The sequence below is a fragment of the Adiantum capillus-veneris genome, chromosome 9 (assembly GCF_014529385.1).
Source record: "Adiantum capillus-veneris isolate H3 chromosome 9, ASM1452938v2, whole genome shotgun sequence".
Lineage (NCBI taxonomy): Eukaryota > Viridiplantae > Streptophyta > Polypodiopsida > Polypodiales > Pteridaceae > Adiantum > Adiantum capillus-veneris.
In genome coordinates this window covers 144,805,956-144,818,063 of record NC_140939.1, presented here as the reverse complement: position 1 = coordinate 144,818,063, position 12,108 = coordinate 144,805,956, and the positions used below count along the sequence as shown (strand labels likewise).

The window sequence follows — 12,108 nt, the reverse complement described above, 5'->3', positions numbered from 1 at the left end:
TTATTTTGATAAATTGGGAACATTGTAACTTCTATTTGACAAGTGGATATTGTAATCTATGAGCTCAAGCTATAAACTTCTAGATTGTATCAATTTATCCTTAGGTAGAGCTCCCAGATGACTAGTTTTTAAAGAAAATAAACCTTGTCTAAGGTATAAAATCCAATTTTGTAAAGTTAATTTAAAGTTTTTGGATAAGAAATACACAAGGTGAGCTTACGGCGCTCACTTTTTTCCTTCTCGTGGTTCTATCTCCCTTGTCAGTTGTCACATTGCTGTGACGTCTGTTGTGTTGCAACCACAGGTAAGAGCTCTACGCATTGACGTAAACATGTCATGATAAATCATAGCTTTTGACGTCGCTGAGACCTGCCAACCAATTTCATCATAAGCAGTAATTTAACCTAGGAAATCACAAGATAAGCATAGGCGGGGTATTGGGGTATCATTGCTAAGCATCTAGATACATTCGGGTCAGAAACAACTAGGTCAAAATCTCCTACTGTTAATAGTCGCATTTTTTTCACTTCATTGAAAGTGAGATCTAAACCATAATAATTTGTTCTTAGGTCTTATATAGTTGTTCTAGAAGTTTCATAACATTTGGATGTCGTTTGATGCTGTAACGATCATGGTTTGTTTGTCTATTAGTGACTAGCTTTGATGACTTAGGTCATTTGAGGTAGCTTGTGTTAGATGCAAGTTGTCCATTGTTTTCCAAGAGATTGACACCCTCTTGTAGCCTCTATTCACTTGTCGAGTCAATTTTTCCCCATGGAATGACAATTATGTTCATGGTTCTCCCTATATCTGCAATAAGATAAGAGTGAGGTTAGAAAACCCACCCACACTTGAAGAGGTATACACTCTCAATATCACCATAGCCTAATCTCTATAACAATGTGAAGTGATTAGGTCCAAATGTTTATCTTTTTTTATAAGAGATTTTCTATTGCCTCCCAATTTTTGTCATTTTCACGATGTGGTTTATATGTGGATCCTACATGCACACTACTATTGTTGTCATCATCATGCTCAGGCTTGGAGATCTCCACGTATTGAGATTCATCTATTGTGCATCATACTTGTCATGAACACTGTGAATTGTGCTACTTGAACATCTTGTTTAAACTTTACCTCTAATCTCTCTTCTCGGGTCACCAAGAGTGCTCATGGTGGAGCTATTGTTACACTTAACACTCGCAAGAGGACACCAAGCTTCTACCAATCATTGTCATATTGAAGATATTAAAGGGAAAATCCTTGAAATAAAACAACTCAAAAGAGCTTGTTGATGATGTGTCGAAATTGCATTGCCACAACTCTAGGTAGCGGCTATGGTTGCATATATTTCTAATGACGACCATAGAAATGCAACTAAACTCTGAGAGTAATGGGGAAATTTTAATTGGGTTGGAATGTCAGAGGAAGTTGATGACAAAGGGTGTGATTCCACCAAATCCTCCCTCTCCCCCAAGGATTTCCCCCCCTCAAAAGAAACAATTGTCCATGTGGCCACCAAGTTCCCGTGCAAGGTGCTTGTGCCCCTTGCTCATGCTTCCTACACATATAGCTGACAGTCCTATGTGGTAAGCCTACCTTGTAGCTGCCTCCACACACCTGCGGCGTATCATCCCTTACTGATGCTATCTTGCATCCACCTCCACACACCTACAACAAATTTGTGCTTAGCTTCCCTATCTAGATGTCCCAAGCTCAGAATAATGATCTGGTACGTCATGTTGGGATGCGAGGGTTTGTTGAATCTCTTTTGTGAATAGTGTCTTTCACGTAGAAAAGACTTATGTGTCAAGCCATGTGAAGAAACTCTTAAAACCTTTGTGTAACGAACAACCACTTTTATCTGTGCATACGTAGCCACATCTTAATACCCATGTGTCAAAAGGATGTCTATTTGTATAAGCCTATATAGAGGTACATTCTGCTGGATAAATGTAACCCTTTATCAGTTGCAATATACCCTATTATATTGTGTAATAGTCTCGACCTCAAGCCCTACACTAACTTCTCCAAATCATGCCACTATCAGGAATGGCACACTAACCTATCCACCTTAGCCCTAACAACTAGTATCAGAGATATTATTAGATTGGTATCTCCTAATCTAAATAGATCCTAAGCATTTTTCTATGCTAGATTGTGTTGGCACCTACTCTAATTAGCCATTGCAATTGTTAACTCAATACCCCTTTGCATTCATATTCATCATGGTGCTAATCACGTCGATAGTTTTTTCTCTTTTGAAGTTATTTGGTAATGGGATATATATAATTTGTGTCACTATCCATACCAATTGATCACGAAGAGAATTTCACGATTGTTCATATTTGGGGGAGCATCTCTTCAAAACGGAATCTGCACCACTACATGCCATTACTGCTGCACTAGGTAATTTGCCTACCTATCGCCCCTACAACACTCGACCCCCTGCACATTCTAAATCAAGCAGGTCGATGCTCTTGTTCACCCGCTGCATATCGGCTTCTCTCTCGCCTTCACCACAACTTTTCGAGGTGCTGTGCCAATCTTCATTAAAGCCTGCAACGTACATACAGCAACACGCCCCCACCTCAGCCCTGCACCCACCCAAAACTGCGGTTCAGGAGTCACGACGAGCTCGCAGCTACCAACGTGGCCACATTTTTTTGGGATTAATTTTCATTGATTTTCTTTTTCAAAGTGCATTCCCACACAACAACATTGTTCCTTAGAACCCTTTCACACACTATGGCGATGCTTAAGAAGGCACCATTCCCACACAAAAAAAAATTTGCCCTCCACAAAAGGATTTTTCCTGTGGATTAGCCTTCCATGTGATGGAGCACATATAAAGACATGTTTATCTCATGAGGAGGCTTCACAAAAAAATGACACAAAGCACGACGCATCTCTCATTGTAATAGGTAACCATGTTTTGGCATCCTTGCATGCTTTTGTAAACAAGTTTAGACATTTCCTACACATCGAGTATATGGTAAGACCACCTGTCAACATAAGCACACACCATATGAGTACCACATTTTCTATTTACATGTGTATTGCACCATTACCCAAGACAACTTCATCTCAATAGTGGACCAACAACTACAACATGATAAATGAAGCAAACATAAACAAACAAGGAAGCTTACGGCATCAAGATATGGCAGTTGAGAATCTTTCTCCAACATATTCAAAATAATTAAAATGCATAACATAAAATAATTTGAAGGATTTTTCCCAAGTGGTTTTTCCCTCCATTGTACATATATGTGCATTGTGTCTTCCATTTCAACAACATCATTGGATCAAACTTCAACATATTGGCTACTACAACAACCTATGGCGAGAATACCGACAAAGTCATCACCTTTTGCAAATTTGTGCGGGGGAGAAAATCCTCCAACAAACAACAACCAAAATGTGGTTAAGCACTCTCTCTTGTGTACCTTACCCTCTATTTGTGCCAGGGGAGGCTTGTGTCTGCCTACACCTTGATGTTTTGTATGCCTACACCCTTTGTGTCCAAGGGGAGTCTGTGAATTGTGTGCCTTACCCTAGTGTGTTTTGAGGGGAGGATTGTGTGAGTGATATGCAACCAAAACCCACATAGGGGAGGATTTTTGGGATGCGAGGTTTTGTTTCATCCCTTGTGTGAATAGTCTCTTCCACCTAGAAAAGCCTTATGCGTCAAGCCATGTGAAGACATGAGCAAACAAGAGAGAGAGAGAGAGAGAGAGAGAGAGAGAGAGAGAGAGAGAGAGAGAGAGAGAGAGAGAGAGAAAGAGAGAGAGAGAGAGAGAGAGAGAGAGGGAGAGAGAGAGAGATACAGAATATTTCCTGGCCTTTACCCACAACACTATCTAAAACAAGGTATTAAATGAAGCCCCGCCCAATGACCCATGGTGAGGAACTTTGAGCGAGAGTCACAATACGTGCAGCGTTGTAAGATTTTCAGAAGTAAACAAGGAAAAAATTTGTAAACAAGGACAACGAAGAGTGGATGCACGAGTTTATTTATAGATCTTATGATTGCCTTTGAAACTAGATGATGCATGCGGGTGGCGTGGTTAGGCCATTAGCCTTATTAGGTAGAGGTTTCAGGTTCAAAATGGGTGGCTGTAAACAAAGATGCAGTTTTTTGGACCGCCCATCTGTCTCAAGATTCCCCCCGGGGAACAACGCAATCGATTCCACCACTCAGACCCTGTGTCAGATAGTGTTGAGGGGCCTCCACCCCCTGCCCCCTTCCTTTTTCCATTTCCTTTTGGAACTTAGAATCTTGATATGCCTTTCTTCTCACACACAATCTAGACCCTATCCGCTCCCCCTCTCTCTCTCTCTGTCTCTCTCTCTCTCTCTCTCTCTCTCTCTCTCTCTCTCTCTCTCTCTCTCCTATTTTGCGACTGTGGTGGTGGAACCTATCTCTCTTTTTGTCTCATTGTTCCCATAGGAAACACTACCCAAAGGCGTCAAAATGAGGATTTGTCGATGCGTGGCATGGGGGGGCGGAACTGCTTCCCACATTATATATAGTATAGATAGATGGTATCTAAAAGTCCAAGTTTATTAGCACAACTATAAGTTCTTTTAACACTTATCATCATAAAATACATGTTAGGGTTTGTTGTGTCTAGTTTGAAAGAGACCAAGAGCAAGAAACTCCTTTGGGTTGTCTGTGGTAGGAGATGTAGATGACGTTTCACATTTTGAGGAGGCCATCAGAGGTAATGACCTGTGGGGAAGGGGGTTGCCCATGGCGTGAACGCTTGGACACCTCAGCCTATGGTTGCCCGACTCGTTTGACTGTCTCCCTTTTTTTGGTAGTGGGAGAAGTCTCCCTCCCATCTCCCCCATGGGGGACAATGGTGGTGTTGAAAGGTCAACCTTTCAACAACACTTCCACAAAGATTCCATAAAGATTCTCTAAAGATCCCAAATAAATATGTTGATGAAGTGATGAAGACGAAGATGGATGCTGTAATGTGAAGCTACAAGTTCATGGACATCATTGAATATCCCGTTATTATTATTTTGAGCCATTACGGCCACTTTTGTAATGTTTACGAGAACTTCATATTTTAAGTCGGCAATTGTATTTTGGCCACAGATGCTTGTTGGATGAGCAAAGCCAGCTAACAGTGTTGTAATTAAGCTTTATAGAAGCCTAGGGACAAATCAGGTCATTTTGGTCGGACATTAGGTTTTCTAAGGCTTAGTATATAAGCCAAAACCTAAAGCTTTGTAAAGAGACTTCTAATAATCTGATCTTCTATGTCGTTGGGAGACTGCGAGAGAGTGAGAGAGTGTGTGTGTGCGCTATAGGAGCTACGGTGGTCGGAATCGCAAACGGAGAGCAGCAGTGTGTTGTCCACGATGAGAGCTACGCGTTGATGCTTACATCACGCGCGTTCGTCTGTGTTCAGGCAGATTCACCCGCGAGCTACTTTTGGATTTTCGGTGAGTAACTGTTGTCCGTTTTAGAATTTCAACATATCCACGCAATCAGAGAAAGTAGAGCTACACATTAGACACTTTAGTTTTTGAAAATGTCGACCTACAAAAACCGGCCAGACATCCTACGTGTTTTCTGCACGGAGGGTATTGGGTAGGTTTTTCTGGTCACGGACCTTAGGGAGAGTTCCTATTGGTGTTTATAGGATATCCCTCAAGTTTCATAACATTTTGAGAACATCTAATGGGCTTTTGGCTTGCGGTAGCATCATAGGAACTCTCACATTCACAGAACCGATGGCATGTAGATTTGATATCTCTGTAGGAAGTAGTCATTAGTCGGTCCAGTAGAGGTTGACACCCTTTGCTTGCTTCCACGTACCTGCGGGTCGAGCTCCGTACTCAGTTGACATTATATGTTAAGTGAGTTCTTGCTATGCTGACATCCGTCGCGGTGTATCCATCCAACATTGGCGCGGTTGCCGGGGACGAGGGCCCTAAGTAGGTGACCGAGACTAGTCCTTGAGGATAGAGGTTCCTCTGGCTTGCAAGAGTATATTAATTATTTTAGATAGGATCGGAGAGTGGTGGACTCTTTTGGTCTTAGAGGGAGTCTAGGGAGCGTGTGTCTGGCCTAGATCCTTCGTCTTAGGTAGTATTAAGTAGTAGTAGGTTGTGGTGTAGAGAGTAGGAGTTGGAGTGGTAGATGTGGTGGTAGGTTGACTTGAGAGTTCTTGTGAGGCTAGGAAGCAACCAAGACATCAAAATCACCATCTCACACTGATGAGTAGGAGTAGGGTAAGTAGGATATCTTGATTGCTAATCTAGAGTATTTTATGCATGTCTTATTTGCTGTTAGGCTCATCAAAGAAGTGGAAAACTCTAAGTAGGAAAGACGGTAAATTGTGTTTGGAAGCTGATTTGAAGTCCAAAAGTTTCTTTGAATATTGTTGAGAGCTCTACGGAGCATAGGGAATACTACTGCAAGAAAAAAATTGCATTTTAAAACAGTAGACATCCTACGCGTAGGATGTCTCTAGGGCACTTTTGGCAGGCAGTTTGGAAAAACTGAGGTTACCAGTGGGTTTAGAGGGTAGGTTTTACCCTAGTAACATATTGAGTTGAGTGTTTTTTCCTATTTTTGTTGACCAAAAGCCAAAAGACGGAGTCAAAAAACGTAAAATTTCAGAAAAGGCTTAAATTGAGTGATTTTTGTATGTTTTTGCAATTGTGAAGCATCAGGGACACTTCAGTCTGAAAAAATAAGCAGTAGACATCCTACGCGTAGGATGTCTACAGGGTGATCTGGGCTTTTTTATGAAAATCTGAGGTTACCAGTGTGTTAAGAAGGTAGGTTCTACCCTATTTTCACCTGGAAAGTGGAAAGTTGACCAAATTTTGACAGATCAAAGCAAAAAGACGAGAATTGCCAGACATCCTACCCAAATTGTGTCCAAGGCCTAATTTTGAGACCAAACCATAGGATGAATCCAAAGGCATGTTCTAAATGTTGTATTGAGTGCATGTGATAAATTTCATCTCATTTGGGTCAGTGAAAGGAAGATTGAACAGACTTTAGCATTTTTGACTGAAAAAGGCAAGAATAGCTAGTTTTGGGGTCTTTTGACATCCAAACTCAAATCTAAGCATACTAGTGGGTTGCTGAAGACTAGGGGAATCTTTGGTCCAAGTTTGGGTTCATTCGGAGCAAAAAGACATCCTACGCGTAGGATGTCTACTTCATAATTCTGAAACCAAAATTCTACTGTGACCATGCCATGCTGTCATATAGCCTTAGATAAGCCTCCTAGGCAAATTTGGTCCAATTTGGAGTTGATTTGACTTGGGAATTCATCAGAACAGACATCAGGATTTTGGAACAGATTCTTGATCATTTGACCAACCTATAGTATACATGGATAGATTCAGAAATAAGAGACTACCGCTTCCTCTTGATGATAGCAATTATCTCTTCATGGAACTCCCTCTTTGCTATTCCAAGGACGTCACCCAACGTAAATTCCACCTTACTGTTCAAAATCCTCTCTTCCAAAACCTTTTTAAGATTTGTTTCCGCCTCTATGTCAGATTGGAGCTTGTAGGCCGGACCCTTTGCTTTAGCTTTCATTGCATCCTTCTTCTTTTGTTTAGAGGCTTCTTGCATAGGCACTTCGGGGATAGGCATCTGTTGCAAGGAAGGTGATCTAGGAGGCACTGTGTCACTTTGTTATATCTTTACCTTTAAATTGTCCCATTTTCTTCACCATAGATTGAAGCACTTTAGTTGAGGAAAGCTCCCTCGTTTTGGCAGCTTGCTACTGCTGCATAAACACCCCAAAAGCTTGAAAAACGATTTGCATTGTGACTGGATCAAACGGAACCTCTTGTTGCTCTTGTTTCTCCTTAGCTTTGAAACTTTGTGTGATACCTTCAATGAAGCTTTTTAACCCTCACCCTAGCCTATTTTGCATTGTGTTCATCCAACTTGTGTCAAGAAGTGCGAAGTGCGGCACCGGGCCTCCGACTGTGAGAGTTCGCAGCAAAATCAAGCAAGTTGTAGAATATTTGAGGATAAAAACACACTCAAAAGAAAAAAACTCCAGCCATGAAATCTTCTCTTTGAAAAAGAACCAAGATCAACTCAAAACTCTTGTGTGTTTGATGATTTGGTGTAGCCTCACTGCCAATTACAAGTTGAAGTGCTCTTCGCCCTGATAAAACCCCTACACAAACGCTTCAATTATCCATTGTATACATTTCATGGAAGATTCAGAACTTCATTATTCTTTACCAAGTAGGTAATTGAAGAGGGGAAACCCTAACTGGTGGCCTCACAGCCTCGAATAGAGCTTTGGAATAGCACGGGACTACACTAGCATACATTAGGTACCGACTTTGTATCCCTTCACAGAGGAGATTATAATGCTGATCTTCCTCTTCTAAAATTTTCTCTCACTCCTCATAGTCACGGCACCGTGAGTGATGTGGAATTTTGAGCCATTTTTTACCAATTTTGGGTCATTTTTACCATTTTTAGCCCAAAAATGCATTTTTTCTCGTAAAAAGCCCAAACAAGCTAGGAAAAATCCCTAAAAATGTTGAAAAATCCCATTGGTATTAAATTTCATCATGAACCTCGTTTTTCCACTGGCCAAGCACTCTGGATGCATCTCTTCTGCCTGCGCATGAAACCTACTTTTTGGGCCGAGATGGCCCGCATTGAACTTTCTAGGCAAAACGACCATTTCACTTCGATACACTTGACATTTGTACATTCTAAAGAAAAATAGGCATATATTTATGTGAAAAGGCATGCCACAGTGCCCACGTCTAGGGCCTCGCTTTCCCGGCAAGGTATGTACACGACTACAACCGTGACATCTATTTTCGCATATATCACACTATGTACATCATAGCATTTGGTCGCACAGAGCAAAAGCATTGAGAGTGAGGTATATATTTTAGTTTCACATTATGCACGTGCCATGGCACGACAATGTGTAAAGAGACACCATGGTAAAACTCATGGCCTTCTTATGCCTCTGCCTATTCCAAAGGGCCCTTAGAAAGAGATTTCAATGGATTTTATCACACCCAGCTCTTCACACACTGATATGATGTGGACTATTGTAGATAGGTTTAGCAAGCAAGCATACTTCATTCCCTGTAAAAAGACTCTAACTGCACCCCGATTTGCAAAAATGTTTTCGAGTCTCATTTTTCCTCACCATGGTTTTCCTAAAGTATTAATTTTTTATCGTGATGGTCAATTTTGCAATCACTTTTGGTATGCATTGTTTGCTAACCTAGGCTCCAAAATGGACTTCACATCTGCTTTCCACCCTGAAAGTAATGACCATACTAAAGCTACAAAATAGTATTATCCTTGACCTCCTTAGGGCCTACACCATAGATAATGAAGTAAAATGGGACCAACACCTTCCTCTCCTCTAATTTTCTTACAACAACACTTCGTACTCTGCCACTAACAAAGCTCCCTATGTGATTGTCTATGACAAGAAGTTGCCTATCCCTATGACCACCCTCACTAGTAATTTCTTGCAGCCAACACTCTTGTACAAGATCACATTCACATTTTGCAAAAAGTCACCACAGCTATCCAAAAATCCCAAGCATGCTACACCACATAAACAAACAAAAAAATCGTAAGTTCATTGAGTTTACTTTAAATGATTATGTTTGGTTGCATATTGAAAAGCATCATTTGAAGAACATTAAAAAGCACCCCAAGGTCAAGTTAGCCCCTATATTTTATGGTCCCTTTAAGATCACCGAAATCATTAATCCCAATGCATACAGGCTTGACATTTCACATCATTGACGCATCCACAACTCTTTTCATGTTAGCTTGTTACGCAAATTTAAAGGTACCCCACCTATTGCACTTGTTTTGTTGACCCACCCTTACTTAAAGATGATGAAGAATTATTATTTCCAAAATAAATCATTGATCATGATCTCACTACTACATGCACCGGTACACAATATCATAGATATCTTCTTAAATATAAGAATCACTCTGTCAAAGAATGTCAACGACTTCTTGTAGCCACTTTAAGCCCCATGTACCAACACTTGATTTTTGCATACCACAATCATAGTAACCCATTTAGGCATGACGAGGCACCTTAAGGCATTGCATAGCAGCAATTTTGGTGGAATGTTTGATTGTCACTAAATGGAATGGAATACAATGACTGGACTTGATTGGTACAATAATGGTTGGTTTTTATGGAATTAATTCAAACACATCTTAGAGCTCCTATGCCTTTGATAGGCAGGTCTCTCCGTTATGCAAGTGATCTAGGAATTCAAGAAGAGGATGGGTTCTAAGAGGGCCTCTTTATTTTTTCATAATCTTATGGAAGTGATTAACATTTTGACAAATAGTTGTATGCCGTGTGTGCAAGAATGGTGGGTGTGTAAGAGATGTGTAAGACTAGTCAAAGGATGCACTTTTCTAAAAGGAAGTGGACAATTTTATGATTTTTGGCCTTCCATAACTCCCACATATGATCTCCGATTTGAGTAGAGAGTATAGATCTGCAATCTATGCATTGAACTCTTTCCATAGATATGCTACATGATATGGTTTTACTTGCTAGCTTTTAAGTTCCATTTTGGGGGGAAATTTGAATTCAAATAAACTAGCCGTTTAGCCTGTTTGAATTCAAAAGCTATCCTTAGATCACTTTCTTAATACTAAAGGTTTGACTTCCTTAAAATGCCAAATAAAGAGGCCCTCCTAGACCCCATTCTCTTCCTAATGTATAATTGTTATCTACATGTGTGATGAGTTCCTACGCCTAGTGAGGTAGGACTCTATGTGATATTACAACTCCCCCACCACATATTACTTTGCTACCGTTATGATCAATTGAGGTCAATTGCTTTTGTTACCCCGAGGTATGTTATGGAATGGATTTTGAGAAGTTGAACATTAACATTTATGGTCATGTGCGCGTAATGTAGCAGGTCAATGTACCTAAGTCGTGGACAGGTGGCTGATAGCAGACAGCAGACATTAGAATAATCGAACAATACTTAGGTTTTTTAGTTAGCTCGATACAATCCTTTATCCCCAAAGTGGAATGTAAATAGCCTCAATTATGAGCTATCCCTTTTTGGAATTAATATAAATACATGCCTAGAGGAAGCTATCTCACTTTAGGCATGGGGGAGTGATTATACCCAGTGCTGTGTGTATGTGTGTGTGTGTGTGTGTGTGGATTGCGTATAATCTTGATTACGTGCTATGGGAATAATTAGGGATTCATATTTGACGTTTAATGGTTTTATTCTATTATGTCGAATATTTTGTAGGTCTCTCTACGCCTTCATGATGTAGTGGACATATGATTATTGAACTCACACATGTTAGCTTCAAGGTCTTCACTATAACCAACACGTTTAGCTAGTCTCATTGTCATTAGACCATCCCTTGAATTAAAAAATAAAACAAAAACCCACAATAAGAAACCATATTTGACTCTTCATAGAGCTGAGTGGGTCCCCTTAACATCATTGTCGTGCCGCCTATAACTCCCCCCCCCCCCCCCCCCCCAATGACACGCAAATTGTGAGTTTCTGACCGCCACTCGTGTCAATTAGCTCTTTCTTTTTCATCTTCGATCAAAGAAAAAATCAATAGAAAATTCTCATTAATATATTAATTTGTATTTCCACTTTTAAATTGGTTTTTGTGAATGAGTTTCCAACCTAAACTACGTGAAAAAATGAGTGTTGTTTTTTGCAATTTTTAAGGGTTTTCTCACTATATCACTCTAAAAGTGAGTTTACTAAGTGTTAGATTGCTAAATGAGTAACCTTTGTTACCCTCTCTTTTGCTTGTGAATAAAAATTAAGATAATTATTTAAAATTTTCAAAAAAATAAAAAATGATATTAAAACATGAAACAATGGCTAGAGAGAGAGAGAGAGAGAGAGAGAGAGAGATGAATGGATGACACAACAAAAATATTTCATAACTTAAAGTAGACAAAATGTTTATGAATCATCTTCTAGAATATCTCTAAAGGAAGTGTCATCCAATTCTAAGCCCGTTGCTCCCAAATCAATAAAGAGAGAAAGAATTATCGTTGTGGATATATTGACTTCATAATCTTTGAATTT

At 40.1% G+C, this 12,108-nt stretch overlaps 1 pseudogene; it reads right to left on the bottom strand.

Moving 5' to 3' along the window:
* Positions 1-2,431: 2,431 nt before the first annotated feature.
* Positions 2,432-12,108, bottom strand: part of LOC147451309 (uncharacterized) — a 58,835-nt pseudogene continuing 49,158 nt past the window's right edge.